General features: G+C 40.4%; 1 long non-coding RNA gene across 1 annotated transcript; it reads left to right on the plus strand.

Moving 5' to 3' along the window:
- The first annotated feature begins 21,625 nt into the window (after nt 1-21,625).
- Nucleotides 21,626-22,630, plus strand: LOC149199770 (uncharacterized). Its single transcript, XR_016253315.1, has 2 exons — nt 21,626-21,737; nt 22,075-22,630. It is a non-coding gene; the product is annotated as an uncharacterized LOC149199770 (long non-coding RNA).
- Nucleotides 22,631-22,897: the final 267 nt, after the last annotated feature.

Here is a 22,897-nt window from a genome sequence, read left to right on the forward strand (position 1 = left end):
AGAAGCTGGGGCTCTGCAAGCGTGGTCGACGGAGCCGATCATTGTTTGGGTAGAGCATCGTAGAATCAATGCCCAATTTGAGTAAGATTCGCTGCTCAGCCAGATTTAATTGCCAGTCCTCCTCTGCCCATGATTCGGAAAGGACCGTTTCCTTAAGCGACCTACAGATCACCTCCCAAATTGCAACCTCGCAGCAACTACGCCCCTGAAAAATTCGGCGATTGCGTTCCTTCCACACCTCCCAGAGGACAAACCCCAACGATAAACTCCATAACCTGCGAACAATTTTACTGTTAAAATGTCCCATTCCCCATTGTAAAATGGTTTCACGGATATTGTTGGGGTCTCTATGCAAGTAACCAAAAAGGTTCCTAATTTCCTCCCACAAACTTTGGATATACAAACATCGATTCAGCAAATGCTCTTGTGTCTCATATTCCTTATGACAGAGAGAGCACGAAGAAGGGTCGATCATACCGCGTTTCTGGAGATTGTCCCACGTTAAGATCCTGCCACGGCACACCAGCCATGCGAAAATTGTCACCTTAGGCCACCATTTTACTTGCCAGAGTTTTTGCCACGGTGTTGGGTCGACCATGGCATCACCCTTTGTTAGCCAATAATAAGCCTCCTTCACCGTAAACATTCCTTGCGAAGCTTTCCCCCAGCGAAGGAGATCATTGCCTGGACGTATCCGAATTTTCCGCATATCTAATTCCCTGAGATATATTTGTTGGATGTCCTGATGAATGCGCGCATTCCAGTCTGGAGGATTCTTCCATGCACGCCATACCTCAGTTTGTCCTGCCGGGCGCCAATAGTCCTGAACACATACAAGGCCTGCCTGATGTGCACCGTCCTGTAAGGCATGCAAAGTAGGGTGACTAGCCAGCTTGGCCCTTTGCTGCCAAGCATCCAGCCAAAAACGAGCAAAATTCCCACCACGTATTTCCCAGAATGCTAAATCTCGAATCAAATTGCTGTTATGGCGAGCAAGCTCCCAAATGTTCGATCCCCGTGGAGTATCTTCAACACGGAGACGGCCTTCAACCGTGGGTGGCATCCGATATTTATGATTCCAGATTCTTTTCCAGATATCCCCACCCCCCTGCACCCATCTCCACCACAACTTTGCACCTAAAACCTTATTGACGAACTCCAAATCCCTGATACCTAGACCACCCTCCTCTTTACGTTTAATGAGCTGTTGCCATGAAACCAATGTCCATTTGCGTTGCTGATTGGGCCCTTCCCAGAGAAATTTACCAAAGAGTTCCCTAAACTTCCCGAAGACTCCCTTAGGAGCAGGCATAATGGATAATGGATAGATAGGAATGGATAACAGAACTGATTTTAAAAGGACAACTCGACTGGCAAAATTCAATATTCTGAACGACCAATTTTGCAATCGCTTCCTAATTCGATCAACAATAGGTTGCCAATTCTTAATCCGCTATGATTTAAGATCTAATTGTAGACCTAAATATTTAGTAGGTAACTCAGCCAGCCGGAAGCCGAGCTGCCGAGTTAAGTGAACCCTAACAGCATCTGGCGTATTAAAAAAGAAAGTACAAGATTTATCATAATTGATGGCCATACCTGAAGCTGACATGAAAGCCGCTAACACTCGCTGAAAGCCCCTTACCTCTCGGAGTGATGTCTCGCCAAACAACATTATATCATCAACAAATTGTTGATGTGTGATGACAAGGTCAGCGCCCCATAATCTAATGCCTCTGAGTCCGCCTGTCCTGACCTCCGTCTTGATTTGCCTGCTTAGCCCTTCCAGTGCCAGAATGAACAAGAAAGGTGAAAGAGGGTCTCCCTGTCGGATACCCCGTGAAGCCTTAAACAGAACCGTAGGTATCCCATTAAGCAATATGGAAAAGGTCGGAGTGGAAACCAAGTTTAGAATCCAAAGTATCCATCTATGGTCAAAACCGTAAGCTGCAAGGACTGCTCGCAAATAGTCCCAATTCAAGCGATCATATGCTTTTGATAAATCCAGCTTCAGGAGCATGCCTGGTCGCTTTCGCTGCTTTAAAGAATGTATCACCTCCTGGGAGACCACAATGCCATCCAAAATTTGCCTGCCCTCAACAAAACCTGTCTGCTCAGGCGCGATCAATGTGGGGAGAAGAGGCTTCAAACGTTTCGCTATCACAGTAGAGATGAAAGATAACCAAATTGACCAAACAGCAATGACAACTTTACCTGGGGCCTTTCAAACTTGTGCATAGGAAGTAGAACCTCGATCTAGAATGGCTAGTTTGCTGGTTTCCTAACAACATTAAATGAACCACATCTATTTGCGATATTGGAAAATTTGTACACACCATCCAGGAAGTTAACTGGCCTTTCACATTTTCAATTCATTAACCAAGGCGACAGGTCTCCCATCAACTGTAACTAGAGAGACTTCATTAATTAGTCTTGAGAGATCAAAGTCCCCAATTGAATTGAATTGAATTATTATTAAACTAATTTAAATTTCCATGTCATTTAGAGCGTTTTTCCTTCAGGGACTCTTGAGTCACACTTGAGAATATATTTATAATCATTTATCAATCATTACAAAAATATTTATAAATTATTTATAATAATATTATTAAATTAATATTTATATTAATTAATTAAAAAAATAATTAGTCTATAATTATTTCAAAGTAAATAATATTAAATAATAATTATTTTTATTAATGTGTAAGATTAATAATGATTTTAAACTAAATAATATTAAATAATAGCTATTTTTCTTCATTAATAATATTTATAATTTTTTTAAAATTATAATGATAGTGTTATTTGCTCAAATAAGTCAAATAATTTTCAATTTAACAAAAATGGAACTTTACAAATTTTTTTTTTTTTTAATTTTTGTAATTTTTTTATTAACACTTATCTTTAATGTTATTAGTTTGAAATTTAAAAATGTTTTTTTTAAATAAGATGAGTTATATCACTATATAGTAGACGTATTTATAAAAGTTGGTTTGTGCAACACTGTCTCTCCAGTACAAGAGCCAACGACCCTGGCCATTCTGGCAGCCAAAATGACATAATTACAATGAAGCTTAACAAAAAAGAAGCTCTATATGCTATGAGAATTACAATGGTCTGAACCAAGTAGACAAACAGAGAGCAAAATTGATGTTGACTCAAAAAAGAGACCAGAAATCTGAGACGAACCGAAACTGTTTGTTCCCAGGGCCTTTATTTTCTGCTCCGAAATTGTCTTCCTGCTCTCAACCGCGACCTCGAATCTCAAGGGGAAAAGAAACAAAAAGGATCTTACTGTGCGCATTAGAGGTTGCCGGCGACCGAGTCATCGTCCAGGCTGATTGGGTTCTCGTAGGTGCTCCCTTCCTACGGCGCCACGGTAGATGGTCGACTAGAGGAGGCTCCTGCCGCTTCTTTCTTCACACTGGGGGAGCAATCTGCAGGCAAATGCATCTTGGTGGTAGCCCTTTTCTTTAAGACCGTGTAGTGAGGAGAGTCTCTTGTAACAAAACGACTGTGATGGACAAACTGCAGATAAACCACAATTTTTTTGGTGAGGATGTCAAATTTTTTCTCCAACACCTTTGAGAGTTATGCCTGCTCTTGCATAGCCAGGCCAAGGATGGTCTTCATTTTCCACCAAATATTGATGGAGCGCACATAGATATTTTCTCTTGATCTGGTGAGAGTAGGGTCTGGGATCCAGGTGAAGTCAAAAACAACTTCATCTGAGGAAATTCCTCTTCTTAGAGCTCTGGCCTGAGCCTCTAAGTTTGCAATTCTTCCTTGGGTTTCAGGGTTCACAGCTACAGAGTAATTGAGAGTCACGCGCCTTATCGAGGACTCTGTGTGAGTGGTGGGAGGAGAGCCTAAGGAGTTCCAGTGCGAGGACTCTCGACCTCGGTCGTGCCCCCGACTGGGAGCGAGACTAGAATTTTTCTTGGGAGCCATGGGAGGGGAAGGGGCAGACAACAAGTTGATCACACAGGGTAGACAATAAAACCAAGGGACCAGAGAAGACGGGATGACAGGGAGGAGACAGTGAGGGGGGTTATTCATAGGGGTGGGAGAGCCTCGAGGGATGAGGAGATGAGGGAAGGGGAATGAAGTCGGAGCGTGGGAGGTGCCAAAGTTAGGTGGTGTCGAGGGTACCTTACATGACTGAATGGATAGAAGGATGACATCCCTAGAGAAGAATAAAGCCGTGGGAGGTTTATAAGGCATGACTATCATTAGGAGGGTAGCTCAGGGCAAATATTCGTCAGATCCACAGTCCTCCAAACTTCTTAATCCATCATTGATGTGACTTGGGATCTTCAAATAATTGATGTTCATTTTTTCGGTTGTCCTTGGCATTTATGACTTCGCAATGTTGATGGTGATCATTGTATTCCAGGTCATTCCATGACCTTGATTACAACCGGAGGTTACCTATCGTGCCTTCGTTAGCCAACCTATCTGCCAACTTGTTCCCTTCTCTTCTGATTACCTGGAAGTGAAGCCCTTCCATGCTTTCTATATTGTTTTTTATTCTCTGTAAGATTTTGTTTAAACGCCAATTGTCAGACACCTTGGCAACGTCCATTCCTTGCTGAAGTTTCCTACTGAACTTCGTCTCCAGAGTTGAATCACCTTCGATGATTAGAGGACAAAAATTGTAGTGTTTTGCAGTGGCGATCATGTGTTCCAGAGCGGGAAGTTCGACAACATTATTGGTAGAGGTGCCAATGTTTCCCTCATAAATCCACAAAATTCTTAAAGAACCCCACATAGCCCGCTGAGCCTAGGTTTCCTTTGGCCACACCATCATAGTTGAGTTTAAGGGTCCCTAGCTCCGGAGGCGACTGCTTGCAAGTAGGTCACCTATTTCTCGAAATAGAGGAGGTCATAGGTGTGAGAGTGAGATGGAGATCCAACAAGGAAAGAATGTTCATATCCGAGCTGCTAGGAGGGTCGATGGGACCCTGAAGAATAGAGGAAGCCACAGATTCCCAAATAGTTTTCTTGACAATAGAGAGGGTGACTTCCTCCTGAAGTGAGGTTCCCCGAAATATTTTGGCATTTCTTTCCTTCCAGAGCGCCCAACATATGATACCTGGGACAAGATTCCATGCCCTGTTAACAAGAGGATTGGGGGAAAAAGAGGATCACCAATTTTTGATGGTGTTTAGAATTGAGGAGGGATCCTGATCTGTCTCTCTGAACACTAAATACACCCAGTTCCAAATACTATTTGCATAGGAGCATTCATTCAGCAAATGATTTGTAGTTTCTTCTTTTTTCTGACATAGGTTGCATATGGAGGGTCCAATGAATCCCCTTTTTCTGGGATTATCCCAAGTAATAATTTTCCTGTGCATTATAAGCCATAGGAAGATAGATATTTTTGGAGAGTGTTTCATTTCTTACACCATTTCCATTTAAGATTCGGTTGAAGTTGGTCATGGAGAGAAATGTATCTATAAGATTCCTTTATATTGAAGTCCCCATCTGTTTTTTTCCCTTATCTGATATTGTCCTATGAGTTGTCGTAGAGAATTTGTCTTTTTCAGAGTTCACTCGAGAGCTCCTGCCACACTTGAGGGTTGATTGGGGATCCGACTCTTTCTCATCTATCCATTCAATCCACCGATTGCTTCCTATGCTGGGTTTCTAGGAATTTTCCTAAAAAAGGTCCTTGTCCCCTTTTCCCACCTCCGATAAACTGTGTTTATGGATAATTGCCCTATTTTCCCATGACTGGTTCCATATGACCGAACCCTTTATTCTCCAATTGAGCCTTATAATTTGTTCTTGCGAGTGGGTGGGAGCATATTTTACCTTCCAAAGGGTTCCCCAGGGGGAGTTGGGGTTTAATATCCATCGCCATAGAGTTTTAGCTCCCAAGGCTTTTCCTAGGATCTCAGGGTCCCTGAGTCCAAGGCCACCATCTTTTTTGGGCTTACACATTTTTTCCTAGGCAACTAATGCCCACTTCTATTGCTTTTATGAAACTCTCCATAGGAAGTTCCTTTACATATTTTTGATTAGGTTAGAGATTGCTTTAGGGGCAACCAAAGCTGCATATAAATAATGAGGAATAACCTGTAAAATAGATTTCATTAGAACGAGGCGACCTGCTAGATTTAGTGATATGAAGGTCCAATTGGCCAACCTCTTTTCTAACTTGATTATCAGAGCTTCCCAAGTAGAATGAGCCATTGGCTTGTTAGTGAGGGGAACACCGAGGTATCTGGAGGGGAGGTTGCTTATTTGAAATTCAAGGATTCTAGCAATGTTTCCTTGAATAACCAGAGGGGTATTGAAGAAGAACAACTTGGATTTTTCTTGATTGATGGAGGTGCCAGAGGCTACTGAGAAATCAGAGAGAATGGCCTTGAAGGATGAGGCTTCTTTTGCATTGGGGAGACCCATGGGCATAGTATAATCCACAAATTTTTGGTTCGTGGAAGGAGGAGTAGAGGTGTAGAGTTTGAGGCCAAAAATGGCATTAGAAGACAAGGCAACAGTGATGGAGTGGCTGAGCCCTTCTACCATTATGACAAAAAGAAAGGGTGAAATCGGATCCCCTTGCCAGATGCCTCTGGAGGGGTTGAAGGGTAGAGAGGGGGAGCCATTCAGGAGGATTGAGAAAAAAGCTCCTGAAACCATCGCCATTATCCATTTTATGCAATCTTTGTGAAACCCAAAAGTTGTCAGTACTTCTCTCATGTAAGCCCAACTGATTTTTTCGAAAGCCTTTGACATGTTCAATTGTATCATCATACTGAGTTTCCTTTGGATTTTGAGGGAGTGGATTAATTCATGGGAGAGGATGATACTATCCATAATTTTCCTACCTTCCACATAGCCGGTTTGGTGTTGGGAGATCAAGAGAGGCAAGATGATTTTTAGTCTGTTAGCCAAAACTTTGGCGATGATCTTGTATATAACATTACAAAGGGCTATGGGATGAAATTTTTCTGGGGAGTTTGCATTGTCACCTTTAGGAATTAGAGTGAGAAAGGTGGCATTGAGAGCTTTTAAGACATATTTTTGGATTCTAGATTCCTCCACCAGGGCATGGACCTCATTTTTTACGATAGGTTAGTAAGCTTTATAGAAGTCAATGGTGAACCCATTTGGGCTAGGTGCTTTCCCGTTGGGCATACTCATGACTACTTCCTCCACCTCTTGCAGTGAAACCTTTCTCAGAAGCATCTTGTTATGTTCCTCAGTGAGGATCTCAGGAATGTGGTTGGTAATTTTTTGTATGTCCCCTACCTGATCATTCCTTGGCTCCGTAAGGAGAGTGTTGAAGTACTGGTTTAGATTCTCTTCCATTTCCTCATGAGAATGAATGAGGTTTCCCTCTCTTTTCTTTAGAGCCAGTATTCTATTATTCTTTTTGTGTTGGATCATCGATCGATGGAAAAAAACATAGTTCCTATCCCCACATTTTAGCCAATTCATTCTGGATTTTTGATGCCAAAGTTCCTCTTCTTGTAGAGCCCTGTCCTCCCAACTTTATTGTAGCGTAACCTTTGTTATCGGGAAAACCAGTGTCCATTCAGAGCTGCTAGTCCCACTAATATGGGTAGCTATCTTAGAAACAAACAAACTAAAGTTACTTGTGTCTTCCTTTATGAGAGATAGATGAGAGAGAAGCAGAGAGTACCAACCTTAGTCTTTCGCCTTGCTCATTTCCTCTCTCCTTTGATAGAGCTTTCACCACTCCTTTCTCACTTGTTTCGCTTCAAAGAACACCTGTAGAGTCAAAGTAGCGAAATACCATCAAAGAATAGAGATCTATAACCATAAACAATGTAGGATCAGATGTACATTAACTATATAAATGCATATACAAATACAAGATTCAGAGATATACAAGCATATGGAGGAAAACTCAAATAACTTTATTGATAGAAGTAGTAGAAGAGAGGATTACAACCAAGCTATCTGATCCAACATCATCCTCCCAGCATGAAAGCCCTTTTCACCTCATACAAAGAAAGATCACCCAACAATGTCTTCAAAGAGAAACCAACAACACTTCCTTGCAGATTATAAAATTCCAGCCCCCGGATCTCTAGGATGAGGGATCTATATATAGATGTTTGCAGGAGAGTGAGTCAGCTTCTAGGAATTTGATTAGTGTCATTTCACTAATAGTTCTTAGTTCCATTTGGAGATTTCATGGTCTCTTACTCATCCCTGGGCGAATTCAGAGAGGCAAGTGTCATATGAGCAGTTTCTAGAAGATTCTTTGGGTTTCCACCTAGCAAACTACTTCTGCCATTTGTCTGCTCTCACTCATTGCACCCTATAGAAGGGCTTTCCAGTATGAATCCCACCCCCCGTGTGTAATAGGTGAGATGCATCACACCTTATGCATGGAGTAGTCTGTATGGTCCAGTTTTGACCAGTTCTGAGTAGTTTTGCAGGGAGAACTTCTGGGAAATGATGTAATCAGCTGACCTTGCTCCTTTAGGGTATGAAACAACACTTTTAGGGGCTTAGAAGCCCTTGGTTTATGGACATGTGTGATTGGGGTTGCAGTGCCCAAATATGTCTATAACAGTTGCCCCCTAAAGCATGAGGTCGTAAATCTTCTGTTGTCGGGTGAAATGCTTTATAATGAGGATATGAGGTTTTTCGAACTGGAAGGTGACCTGCAATAAGATACAATACAATAAATTATCTTCATAATATTTTCATGATCTAGCTGAGGCGGGCATTCCCATGCCCAACTTTATAAATTCATTTTTATGTACATAAGACAGACAATCGTCTGTGTGGCAGACTGATGATTCTGGTACATCATCCTTTAGTTTGGATGATTATCTATGCAGCTGTGATGTACATTTGATGTCTTTATTTTCCTGAATATATCGTAGCCCAGATGGATGAAACTAGATCTGGGGTCTTCAAACTTGTTCAATCTTCGTCTGAAGTACAAGTTGATCCATGTGAAAAGATGTTTTGGTGTCGAACATGGAAAGACATCGCCTCATTACCAACCAATGATGTAAGCTGTTAACAAGAGTGAGAGGAATCACCGATAATGATAATGACCCTCAAGGTACTGCAGTACAATTCGCGTGGTGTGAATACATGAGTTGATGTCGAACACCATGCAAAATCTTTCGGTCGAAGGCAATTGATGTAAACCTATCGCCAGAAGTGAGAAACTTGCCATTGAGGCATGCAATCTTCAAAGTACTGAAAGGGTTGTTCCTAAGTCAACTTCTTGGATAATGAGCTGATGTCGACAAGAAGTGACTCGTCGTAGGAGGGCCTTAATGAATCCCACATCTACGACACGGAACAGAGCAAATGATTTTGTGGAGGTGAAAACGATATGTTGATACAATGTTCAGGGTGGCGGTCATGGAAAATGGAGAGTGAAGGTATTGCAGTGGATGAGGCATTAGCTAGGTGGGTGAATTCTCTGAGCAACTTCTCTTGAACATATCAGCGACATTGAAATGGATTGGTAGCGTTAACCCCAAAAATGGATGGTACGGTGGACGAATGGTGATATGACCGGTGAACAGAATAACCTAACCCGACTCAATCATGGTGACGGAGTGAAAGTGTCATGTTCAAGAGCGACCTGCTACCAATGAAGTTATTCAAGTTTTCTTCCCTTTTTCCCCAGTCATTACTGACCAGTACCTCTTTATTTTTGTCAAGCTTGAGGAGGATAACATATGCTTGTTCTATAATTTTCCCTTCGGGCAAACCTGTCGCTATGTTTTAATGAGCCTAGCAACAATGAAACTCGATCTTGTCTGCATGGTCAAGTTTGTCACTATTGTTTTAGCGACTTTAACGACAAAGAGAACTTGGTCCTTTTCAATTTTAGAGAGTCTAAAAAGAGACGTAAAGACAACTCCAGTAGTCCTTTTTCGTAATGTAATCCCTTAAGTCCGAAAAAAAGTATAAAATAATATGAAAGGGATGACTTTTCGATAATTTTAACGAGCTGAAAAAGACAAGCACTCGATCGTTTTGTGTAATGATCCCTTAGGTCCAAAAAGATTAAAATCTAGAGGAGGGATGGCACTTCCAATCACTTTAACGAGTTCGAGAGGCCAATTTCTCGGCAATCTTTTCATATTTTATGAGTCAGATGAAAAGAGCTTAAAGGAGACTCGTTTTTTGAGGAACGAGTGATGTTTTTGGATAGCAACTGGTTCCAGGTAAGGTTTGGAACTTTTCAATCACGGCAGTGTAAAGAAGGTGGCTAATAGAATCACTCGTCGCAGCTCTTCCTAGGGTAAACAATCAAATGAAGGTATATGATCGGCTAAAAAAGAGTGGAGGTGATGATAAGAACACGACCAAGGTTCAAATGCTGATAATTATGCGATCGAAATGGTTATTTACCGAAGGTGGGTTCATTTTTTAATGAGCTTGAACACTGGGGGAACATGTGCTCATTGGTAGGTTTATTTTTTAACGAGCTTGAACTTCGCGTAAAACTGCTCGTGCCAGTCATATAATAAGGATGTCTCATCGATAGGTTCATTTTTTAGGGAGCTTGCCCCATTCGAAACTTTGCTCCAGAGCCTTTCGTTATGCAAGCTAGGAACGACCAACCTACGAGTTTAAAGGGTTAAGAGCCTACAAACTAAGAAAATAAATGGTCGCTTTTCACTTGCATGCAAAAAGGTTTGCATGCCCCCAGGTATAAAGTAGAGTTTCCAGGTCACCATATGGAAGTTCTTGCATTAGCAAGATTGTCTCATCTGCGTAGTAGACAAAACACTTCCTTGGCGATGTCTATCGAAATGGACAAAGGTGACTGTTGTCAGTGCCAATCACATAACCTTTGATGGGGGAATCCTTTTCTAGTCTACTTTCATTTTCCTAAAAGGACAAGGGATTCAGACTAGTCATATTCCTACGTAGAAACCTACCTTATATCTGGGGTTTTCTGTTGAAGCGGACCAGGGCGCATGCCTCTTAGGTTTCAGTCACAATCACTGAATCACTCGCGGTCATCAGGTGGATGGACTGGAGTTTGATGAGACATTCCTTGTGCAAAAAGATTAGTTAGGGATGGAATTTGACTAGTAGCTGTGTTTGAACTGGGGAATGAAAGTTGGTCTACGAGCTTGACCATTTTTCCTTCATGCGAAAAACACATCACTCGAAAGAGTGAGGAAACGATAGCTCCCATGCTATAAATGTAGTCATGCCCAAGGAGTAGATTGTAATCTAGAGGTCCTTGGACTACTATCACATTTAGATGAATGGTTTTCCTTCTCAAATTTATAGGCAAATTTGGAAGGATCCCCAATGGTCGACTGGTTCCTTTGTTGAAGCATGTCATATTTCAAATCTCGAGTAGAAGCGATGGCGAACCAAGCGCTTTCCAAGTAGTTGAGGAAAGGATACTCACATAAGCCCCTTCATTTATGATAGTACCAATCATGATCGTTCTGTAAGCTTGTACTATGATTCGGAATGGCACATTAGATGGTAGGCGGGGTCTCCCTAGTAGATTCCAATAGAAGGAAACGACTAGATTGCTTGGAGGAGGGACTGAATAAACGACCCGGTAAACCTCTGATGAACTTCCTTCCTGCTATAAAGGAACGGATAGATTGCCCCCATGTTCATCGAATTCTGTGTTAATGAAAAGAATTTGAATGGTGTCATTCTCATTCTCTTTGGTGACAGTATCATCTGAAGGTGGACCTTCTGAAGACAAGATTGGGTCGACTGTCGTTAAACCTGTTGACTTTGGTTCGGTGTGGAATCTGAGGGTTTATCTTCAACGATAGGTGCTTTGACCGACAACAAATGTGTGTCAGTTCAATTTTTCAACTAGCGATGGACTCGAAAAGAGTTTCTTGTATCCAGGAGGAAGTCGCTGCGGTGACGCAGGACGGCTATCCAAGACTCTTTTAGCTTCGTCTAGGAAAGGACAATGGTGGAGGACATGATTTCCTTCACACAGTCTACAAGGAAATTTAGATCTTCCTTTCTTTCCATTGGCTTCATTTTCACTAGTTGATGGTGTGCTCTCAACATGATCGTTAGAGGTTGAAGACACCGGATTGTGCAAGAGGGGAGACCAGTCCCTCAGGATCCGTGGGATGTAGGGACAATCTCGATGATAGTGGTCTCCTTTGCAAATGACACATGGAGATTTAGGTTTGGAAGGTGCAGTGTGTGGATTTTCGCCAGACGATGCATGGTTGCCCCCTTTCGCCGTTGGCTTCTTCTTCTTCTTCTCCTTCCCTTTCTTCTTCTTCTCAGTTACTTGGTTTTTAGCGTTACTAGCTTCACCAAGCAAAGAGGAAGAAGAAGAGGGAGAAATAAATCAAGTAGAAGGTGGGGGAGCGACTTCAGGATCATTTGGTTGCTGATGATTGCTGAGGAATTGCAGTGTTTTGAACGACAGAGGTCGATAAAAGCCATACTGGCAGGCCAATTGTGAGTCCTGGAAGGGACAATGTGCCCATGTGTGGAGCACCAACATCCCCCCAAGAGGAGAAGGGACTAGGATTTCCCCTTGGGGGAAATCCTTGATTGGTAGACTCCATTTTCTCAACCTAAGACCAACGAGGGAAAAATGATGTTATTTCAATTAAAATAAATTTTATGACACTTTGACACAACTTGCTTTTTCAATTTTTAAGAGTCGAGAAAAAGCTAAAGATGACTCTAGTTGCCTTTGATTTTTAATGAGCCTGAAGTGACAAGTGCTCAGATGGACCTTTTCTTTTAGGGATTCTGAAAAGGAACGAAAGTGACTTCTCTAGAAATCTAGACAGAGGGATTACCAAACCAATCGCAAAACTGCAAAATACTTTTTATGGTATGACACTCAATCTTCCCAAATGCTGTGTTCAGTGCATTGCGATCGATAGGGCAGCAGACACGGCTTCCTAAGGATAAAGGATGTAGCCTTTTGTGGTCTCCCAATATATACTCGACAGTACGTGGGAGCACAAGTCTGTACTGGCACTTATCGTCTCAAAGAGGAGGAATCACCCAACCTACGATGAAAGCGATAGTTACCAGGCTTTACGACGTCGGAATACGTCTCTATCCTAGACTTCTAGATATTGTGTGTTAGGTTCCAAAGCGTTTTTATGTTCATTGAGGTTTATTTTATAGTTGATCTTTTTTAAGAAGTTTGCCTTTAAGGTTCATCACGTGATGTAGATATACAATTCCTAAATATGCAATCTAAGATGATAAACAGTCATTTACTTTCTTTTTGCAATGAAAATCTTAGCTACTAAGGAAAGAGAGATGAAATTATTTCAACATAGAGCAGAGAGCATACACTAGATGCACTTTTCCTAAATCAATTTCAGCATGCAGTCTTAATGCAAATGCACATGCATGTATTTTTTTTTCAGTTTCCTTAATGTGAGAATGACAAAAGAAAACTAATTATAGATTTGAATTATCTTCTTTCAAAGCGACAATACTAACAATTTTCTCTTCAAAAAACGAAAGGAAGGCTAAGATGACACTTTGCGATTTCGAATTTAAAACTAATTTCGACACTTGAAATACTATTAATTCAAATCAAATACGATGGTAAAAGTGTAATCAACTATCTATAAGAGGAATGCTTTGTGACACTCTTTTTCTTCACTGAAAACGACACTTGCGACACTTTCAAATCAAAAGAAGACAGTTCGATTAAGCTATTATTTGCAAAGGAGAACTGTATTCACAATTCCTTCTGATGGAGGATGAAATAATGCAAAGGAAGATGGTTTCAATAGTGATATACTGATCATAGACAACAAAACTACTGAATAAAGCTAAAGACAATGAAGAAAAAACCAAAATCTGGAGGCAGAAACAGTCTCAGTCAATCATCGCACCTGTAACACAGGGAAACAGGGATGCATCTCACCTGCAACACACGGGAGGTGCGATGCATCCAGATTTCCAAGAAGAGACAGTGCGATGGTCCAGGGACGAGACTGAGCTTGGTTTTCACTCACAGTTTGTAGCTAAGTTCAGGGATTTAGGTTGAGTTAATGGTTGTGAGTAGACACAAAGTATAGGGGCTGATCTAATGAGGTTATTTGAGCTACCACCAGGGCACTTAGGATGTTTTCAAGCTAGATGTTCAATTTTTAAACCAACCCAGAGATTGACTGAAGCAGCATTGATCTACTTTGCAGTTGCATAGCAAAAACAGTTTGAAGGCTAGCTGGCTTAACTTCATGCTCCATCTGTGGTTTATAAAGAAAACAATAGTAACAAAACAAAAAAACTATTCGTTCCCCAGTGGAGTCGCCATTTTGCTATCAGGAAAAGTAGTGTCCATTCATAGCTGCTAGTCCCACTGAGATGGGTAGCTATCTTAGAAACAAACAAACTAAAGTTACTTGTGTCTTCCTTTGTGAGATATAGATGAGAGAGAAGCAGAGAGTACCAACCTTAGTCTTTCTCTAGTCTCCTTGCTCGTTTCCTCTCTCCTTTGATAGAGCTTTCGCCACTCCTTTCTCACTTGTCCCACTTCAATGAACACCTGTAGAGTCAAAGCAATGAAATACCATTAAAGCATAGAGATCTATAGCCATAAACAATGTAGGATAAGATGTACATTAACCATATAAATGCATATACAAATACAAGATTCAGAGATATACAAGCATATGGAGGAAAACTCAAATAGCTTTATTGATAGAAGTAGTAGAAGAGAGGATTACAACTAAGCTGTCTGATCCAGCATCATCCTCCCAGCATGAAAGCCCTCTTCACCTCATACAAAGCAAGATCACCCAACAATGTCTTCAAAGAGAAACCAACAACACTTCCTTGTAAATTACAAAATTCCAGCCCCCGGATCTCTAGGATGAGGGATCCATATATAGATGTTTGCATGAGAGTGAGTCAGCTTCTAGGATTTTGACTAGTGTCATTTCAATAATAGTTCTTGGTTCCACTTGGAGATTTCATGATCTCTTACTCATCCCTGGGTGAATCAGAGAGGCAAGTGTCATATGAGCAGTTTCTAGAAGATTCTTTGGGTTTCCACCTAGCAAATTGCTTCTGCCATTTGTCTGCTCTCGCTCATCGCACCCTATAGAAGGGCTTTCCAGTATGCATCGCACCCCCCGTGTGTAATAGGTGAGATGCATCGCACCCTATGCATGGAGCAGTCTGTATGGTCCAGTTTTGACCAGTTCTAAATAGTTTTTCAGGGAGAACTTCTGGGAACTGATGTAATCAGCTGACCTTGCTCCTTTAGGGTATGAAACAACACTTTTAGGGGCTTAGAAGCCCTTGGTTTATGGACATATGTGATTAGGGTTGCAGTGCCCAAATATGTCTATAACAACCTCTTCATGTTTTCTTTGATCTGTGATGCCATCACTGATGATTTGTTGCTGGAGGAGTTCCATTTTATGCTCCAAGTTCCTTTTGTTGGTGATTATATTGCCAAAAGTTTCCATGTTCCATTTTTTTATTTCCTCTTTGATGGATTTTAATTTCTGCTGAAATGTATACATCTTATTTCTAGTTCTTGTCTTCAAGTTGCCCCACCATTCCCTCATCTTGCCAAAGAAATCCAGGTGGTCCAACCAAAAGGATTCGAATCTGAAAGGCCTGTTTTTTGGGCCAGGAGAGATGTGAAGCTTCAGGGAAATTGGCCAATGATAAAAACTAGCTTGAGGGAGAATTCTTGCCTCTGTTTCCCAGGAGGTGAGGTAGACTTCTTCTGAGAGGAGGAACTGATCTAGCCTGGAAGCTATTTATCTTTCTTCCTCTCTTCTAATATTCCAATTGAAGGTGGCGTTACTTGTAGGGATATCTATGAGACTGAGGCTTTCTATGGTGGATAGAAAGGCTTCTGAATTCTTATCAAGTTCCTTTATTACTCCCTTCTTTTCCCCGAAATTAATTATTATGTTGAAGTACCCTGCGAGGATTTTAAAAGGCAGATGGGTGGCATCCAACAGATTAGAGATACATTGAAGCATCCTGATTCGATCAACAACCTTATGGGGGGCATATATTTTGGTGATACAGATACTTTCATTGGAAATGATAATTCTCAAGATAGTGGTTATGGAGTGATGAGTAGTGAGATCATATTGCGAGATTTTCCATATGGTCTTCCTCCAACCAATCCTATGGAAAAATTGGCTATGTAACTGTAATGTTTGAAGCAATTTTTTTGCAGGGCAGAAAGGTGAGCTGTCTCAAGTTTAGTTTCTTGAATGAGGAGGATATTTGGTTTATCAACAAGGATTCTATTTTTCAAGATTCTTTTCTTTTTTGGACCATTAATTCCTCTAATATTCCAACCAATGCAATTCATTGGTAAAGAGAGGGGGTTAGGGCTAGGTCATTTACCTTTCCTTCGTTGATGATTTTGGCGCCCAGTTCTTGAAGAAGTTGGCAGGTGGTTTTCCTTCCCCTTTTGCGGCTTGGTCCTTTCAGGCTAAACCTTCCCGTTGTTATATTTTCGATGATTCCTTTAGATTCGTTGTTGTCAGATGGTGGATGATATGAGTTGTGCTTGAGTTCCTCTTGGAGGAGATATGCTCCTTCTATTTTTTGGAGTTGGTGTTCTGGGATTTCCTCTATTCCATTTGTCTTCCATTCCTCTACTATTGATACAAGGTATAATACTTCTAGTGCTTCTTCTATAACACTTTCTATTGTGGTTTCATCCATCAATATCTGCTCCATTTCTATGTCCTGCTATGAGATATCATCTTCCTTATTGTTGTGATCTGAACCTCTGTCCTCTTGTTCCTGGTTTGCCCCAGTGTTCTTGTCTTCTCTTGCTTCATCCTCTGTCGGGTTACTTGGAGATGACTATTCTTGCAGATTGACTAGGGCCTCGAATTGGTTCTGAGTGACTGCCTGTTGTTGTTCCTTCTTTGTATTATTTTTCCTGCTATTTTTATTTCTTGTGTTAACTCTCGTAAAGCCCTCGCTGTCCTTTTTATTGTTGCCCTGCTCAGCGTTTTGAGGGATTTTGTTTTGCGGACAATCCCTGAAGAGGTGTCCGTGCTCATGGCACTTCCTGCACTGGAAGGGGATATGTTCATAGTCTATGCTCTAGAGCCAGACTTCATCCCTGAAAATTAGTTTATGGCTTCTGGGAGGGCTCTGGAGACATCTATATACACACATATTCTGGCATAGGAGACATAGTGTCCGCTTTGAGTGCCTTCAGACATTTTTATGTACTCTCCCAATTGGTCTCCTATGCCTTTAAGGACCGAAGGAGCCAATAATCTGTTGACAAGGAATAGAGGCGCACCTAGACTGGGACTCTTGTGAAGTCCTCTTTCTTAGGGTGAAGTTTTCTTTCCAGAATCTCATATACAATCCTGCTGAGTTGAAGAAGTAGGGACCTCCTTCAAATATCCTATATCTATCTTCTAGGAGGTCGAAAATAACTATGTGAAGAACCCCTTTGAGCCAAGTTGGAGTCTGATTCCCCCCCTTGGTTTCCATTTGGTTTGGATCCACCAGTTCAGGGCTTTCTCTGTGGGCCAAATGCCCATGAATTTGCAGATTACTGCATGTTCTTGCATGTATTCTCTATAAACAACTACTCCTGGGTCTTGGATTTCCAACTCCGGAATTTTCTTGGCTTTTGGGTTACAGTTACTCCTTGATTTTGTTCTTTCTTGCTGCACCTGACCCTCTGTAGTGATAGCTTCCATTTCTGAGGGAATGGCAGAGGTGGTGCCTTTTGCTGAGTGATTCTCAACATTTTTGCCTTTCTCTTGCCTCTTAGCTCTGTTCTCGGGGTTTGCTCTGGAGGAGTGGAAGGTTGTACTGGAAGCCAGCTTGGTGAAGAAGGATTCTTGATCTGGCGGGTGACCTGTTACCATATCTTTGAAAGAAAGAGTGTCGGGGCCAAATTCCTTCTCTGCCATATGAAACAGAGGTGTGGGGGGCGCTGACAAGAAATACTCACGGCACATCAAGGGCAACTATCAGGAGGGATTCGAAGGGTCTACTTAAGTTTTTCAAGGTGCTAGCATTTGCTCCTCACACTGATAACACATTTCATGATAGAAACTTTAAATTTAAAAATATTAATTATACTAATTAAATAAACTAAATTAATACCATTGATACTTAATTACTATAAATTAATAAATTATTAATTAATTAAACTAAATAGCAGACAATAATTACTATTAGAGAAATTCAATTTGAGATATTGCCCATAATTTATGTATGCAATTTATGCATGACGTTTAATACGTGAAAGCTAATAAATGTTTGGTTGAATGGTATGTAAATTAGAGAAAATCTATTTGCAATAATATTAATATATGATTTAAAGCAAAGTCGCTTTGTAATCCACATATCATTAATTAAATAAATAATTTGAGTAACGAAATTGAGCCTTACATCATCCATTAATTTATCCTAAAATGAATTTTTCCCTCAACACTTATAGAAAAAAATTCAAATTCAAAAATAATACTCAGTCTAAAATAGGCAATTGATACTTAGTGTACCTGACCCGAATCGGACCAGTAAAAGAAAATAAAAATTAGTTAAGAAGATGAATAACATCCTGTTAGATATCAGCCTCTTTGATGGTTTGACAAACACGTGTGATTGAGAGTATTGGACCCAGATAGGTATCTCATGAAGGTTCGGTTGGTCGAGGATTAAAAGAAAAATGAGTTTTTCGGCTAGTATAGTCTTCCTTCTTTTAATAAGTTATAATCAAGGAAGTGAGTCAAATGCACTATTCAGAGAAGTAATCCGAGTAGCATATATTTATATGTTGTTTCTTTGGGCTTTTATTATTTATATTGGGTTTAAATTGTGATAGTATAGTAAATACATTTTATTTGTGTAGGTTACTATTATTGAAATTAAATTTTATATTGAATATGTTTTTAATGGTATATTTTTTCTTTAAATAAGTGTTATAGGTGATGTACTTGTAATTTAAGTGAATGTTCTGTTTTTAGAAGAATGATAAATTAATATAAGAAATAGAAAAGTTAATTGCTTATTAAGGGATATGGACTTGTATAAATTTTGGTGGGTAGTAACCATTATTAAGTTGATACATTTACACTTTTACTTTTACATGTTAAAGTATTGGAGAAATATAAATAATGGTAGGTAGTAACTCTCTATAACTATATTTATTTCCATTTTGGCTCTATTGATTTTTTATGCAAATACTTGCTTAAAATATGGTGGACAATAGTTTATTTATGTGATTATGATCTATTTTCAAAGTTTTTAATTATGAAGCTTAATGACAAAAAAAATATTGCATAAATCTTTAAAATCATGGTATGAATATTGCAACTACATCCATAAATTATGGCAAAAATATGTGAGACAGTTATCTATATGGCACAAAGGTTGTAATAAGATCTTCAAAGTTATGGTCCAATGAAATGTTTGAAAATTAATTTTGTCAATTATTTTGAAAAATAAATATTCATTTTTAAAAATTAAACATTATAACTTGATTATCCACATGGCACAAAAATTGTAATAAGATCTTCAAAATTATGATATATATTTGAAAATTAATTTTGTCAATTATTTTGAAAAATAAATATTCCATTTTAAAGTTAAATATTATAACTTCCAACTTGATAAATAATTGCTATAAGCGAGTAATAAGATATAATCAAAAAAATGATTGTAATCCAATATTCAGAAATAATCCGATTTAATGTATATTTATATCTTGTTTGTTTAGGTTATTACTATTAGTCCCTGCTGCTTGAGGCATAGGACTATAGGAATCGAGTTTTTATTATTCTTTACATTAAACTGTTCGCAGATAAACTAAAGTTTTCCAATGAAATATGATTGTTAACCTATCAAATACAACACTTGTTTTTTATGGCCAATAATAATTTTTTTCATTATTTAGCCCTTTCGTGAGGCGAAGAGACATAAAGCTTGGTTAAAATGATTTGATTTCATTAATATTTTCGAGACCTAAACTAATGCTAGCATTAGTCCCTGGCATGAAATATTTGGCTTGCTAAGTTGGCTAATCCATAGTTGGGGTGTTATTTCCCAGAGCTTACACGATGCGAGTCTTACAATTTCAATAAGTATTGCTGGCATCCAGAAATTTACGAGTGGTGGCTTAGTTTTCCTGACCTTTAGACATTTTTTCACAACCGAGTCATGTAGTTGTGTGGGAAAAACACGAAATACAGGTTACAAGGATAAGTGATCTTGACGACCACATGTATTATAGCCATGCACCAGTAACCAAATATGTTCGAGGACAAGGTAAACTGTATGTAAAGAATATATGCCTTCCATGGCCACCAACACAGTTACCCGTAGAGGGAGAGCTCAGTCGAAGAAGATAAATCTCTTTGCTTAGCCTTGCTTCATGCTTTCTCACATGGAAAGTTATAGACATTGATCGACAGACTTGATTATACTGCTATTTTAGGGAAGGCCACTTCGCAAGTGGAGGATTGTTTGCTACCGATCTTACCATCTGCCTCCTACCACTATCGCCGCAATGGGTCGACATCACGCCCCAGGAAAGACCAACGGTAGAGTAAGAGGAGTTATCTATTGTTCTAGGTGTCGCTCTGATTCATGGGTTGCCAACTTTTCTCCTGTGGTTCTGGGCTCACTGCTAGGAGCAGCTCTGAATACGTAGAGCCCAGTGCAGTGGTAAGATCCAAGCATCTAATTTATCTGGTCCAAGGGCCTTGCGTCACGACTTGTTTCTTATTGCAGCAAGAGTTGTAAATTTGTTTCAGATATCTAAATTACGATAAACGAATTTATTGGAGGAAGCGCTGTAAATTTACAGCAGTGGGGAGCTTGTGAGATTGGGTATTTGCTTCTGATCATACGGAAGGTAGGTGAGTTAGTGCTCAAGGTTTTTCCTTCAAGGGGTGTACCTTGAATCAATAGGCTATTTATCGAAGCTGCCAGCGCACGTGAGACGACACCAACGGAAGGCGAATTTACTCTGCTAAGCTCCTGTAAAAACTTGAAATTGTACCTGTAAGGCAAGGGCATAGCTACCAGCATCACCATGTATCTGAGCGAGCAGTACACTTAAGCCTTATAATTTTCTTGCAAGGCAAATAATCAATTACCCATTTCTAAATGATTATAGGGTTCCATAATAGCGAGTTGTCAAAAAAAACTGTTAATTAATTCATAATATAGAGGTTCCCGAACAGAGATTTAAGCTCCCCACTTTGCTGCTTAACAACCGTTCTTATTAGTCCCTGCCCTCAGGCATGGACTATAGTAATCGTTCGCGAGCTATTTAGCATTAATTGACCTGCTTTTGATGCCCGCTCATCAACTATATACCAAGTTTCTTGAAGACATATTTATAAATCACCTTATTTGGCCTCCTCCCGAGGACCTAACGTAATCCGAAGGTAATCCGAACCTAAACCATATGTTAAAGCAATTAAGTGCGGTGCATTTTCAGCTAACCGTCAGGGGTGTATGGTTTTAATGCTAGCATTACTTCTGGCGGGTATGCAAAGGTGGTGTTCCCTGTTACAATGTACGCGCTCTGTGGAGAGGTCCTGCCCTACACCCGTGTCTTTGTGCATGCCCTGCACCCGTGTCTTTCTGACGTCGGCCCACTGCATCTCATTAAATACACTGCTACCCTCCTTTGTCACCTTGCATTGTGATTGTGACTCCGGGGATTTTCGGTTTTTCTTTACAATCTGCGAGCAGCAGGGTTTAAACTGTGTACAGACGCCGCCGTATTAATATTGCTGGTATTTGCAGAATAACGTTTTCTGGTAAGTTTGTGTTTTCTTGAACCTAAATTCATTGCAAATTTGATGTATGTGTACAGACGCCGCCGTATTAATATTGCCGGTATTTGCAGAATAACGTTCCAAACTTGCTGTATTTGAGCTACATTCTTGTTTACTCCTAATCTATTGATACAGTGACAAACTTTTCTCTGGCTCGCTAATATTCCTGGTCCTTGCGATTTTAATAATTTATGTTTATTATTCAAGCTTTACATGGTCTATTGTTCAAGCTTTTCATAACAGTATGCTTAGTAACCCCAAACTTTATAGGAACTGTACTTATCTACATTCTTGTTTACATTCTTGTGTGTATGGAAAGCAAGTTGCAGTACAGATGGACGAGAGCTCAGATTACACTTTACCTGGACTGTGGCAAACTGTAACATTTGGGATCTGTGGCTTAAGCTTGCACTACCTCGGCACTGTGGCAACAGACCTACTCGACACTGTGGAGGATTGTGAAAGGTCTATCAACTTCAGACTGTTGCAGACTTAAAGAGGAGCTCCATTTTGGACTATAGCAGACCTGTGGCACCTCAGACTCCAGAATTCGGACCTGCGCTTAAACATGAGAGGACTGTCCATTTTCGCTCTTTGGAGACTAGCCTGTGGTAGCTCAGACAAACCTGAGGAGTCACCTGTAGCAGCTCGGATCTACCTCTAGTGTATGATCTTGACCTTGGAGCATACCTTTCAAGCTTTTCCAGTTCTTCTGCCAACATTGACGGGTTGCGAGCTTGCTTCAAGATTGTGGGTGATCCCGCAGAGCCTCGGAAAGGCATGAAGAAGCTTACCTGGTACACAGCGTCGGACTACGGCGTCAAGAATTCTTGGAAGAGAGTGGTTCAAGGCAGGAAGGCAGTTTATGAAGACAACATCCAAGGGAGGCAAAGAAGAGGGCATGCCCACAATGTCCCCTTGCCTGCATTTCACACTGTCATGCTTCTCCTTTATATTAGCCAACTCCAGCAAGGAATAGTGCATCACTGATAGAACACAGGGAGTGGTCATGCAGAGGTAATCCACAAACTTTTGGGTTCCCAAGCAGACCACTACTCTGGAGTCCTGCTCAACCTGTGCTGCATCCACTACCCTCTTCATCTTTCCATTGGAGCTGTTTTTCTCCAGAAATGACCAGTCTC

The sequence above is a fragment of the Pinus tabuliformis genome, chromosome 2_1, assembly GCF_031772625.1.
Source record: "Pinus tabuliformis cultivar Carrire ecotype Pingquan chromosome 2_1, CPIR1, whole genome shotgun sequence".
NCBI classification, from domain to species: domain Eukaryota; kingdom Viridiplantae; phylum Streptophyta; class Pinopsida; order Pinales; family Pinaceae; genus Pinus; species Pinus tabuliformis.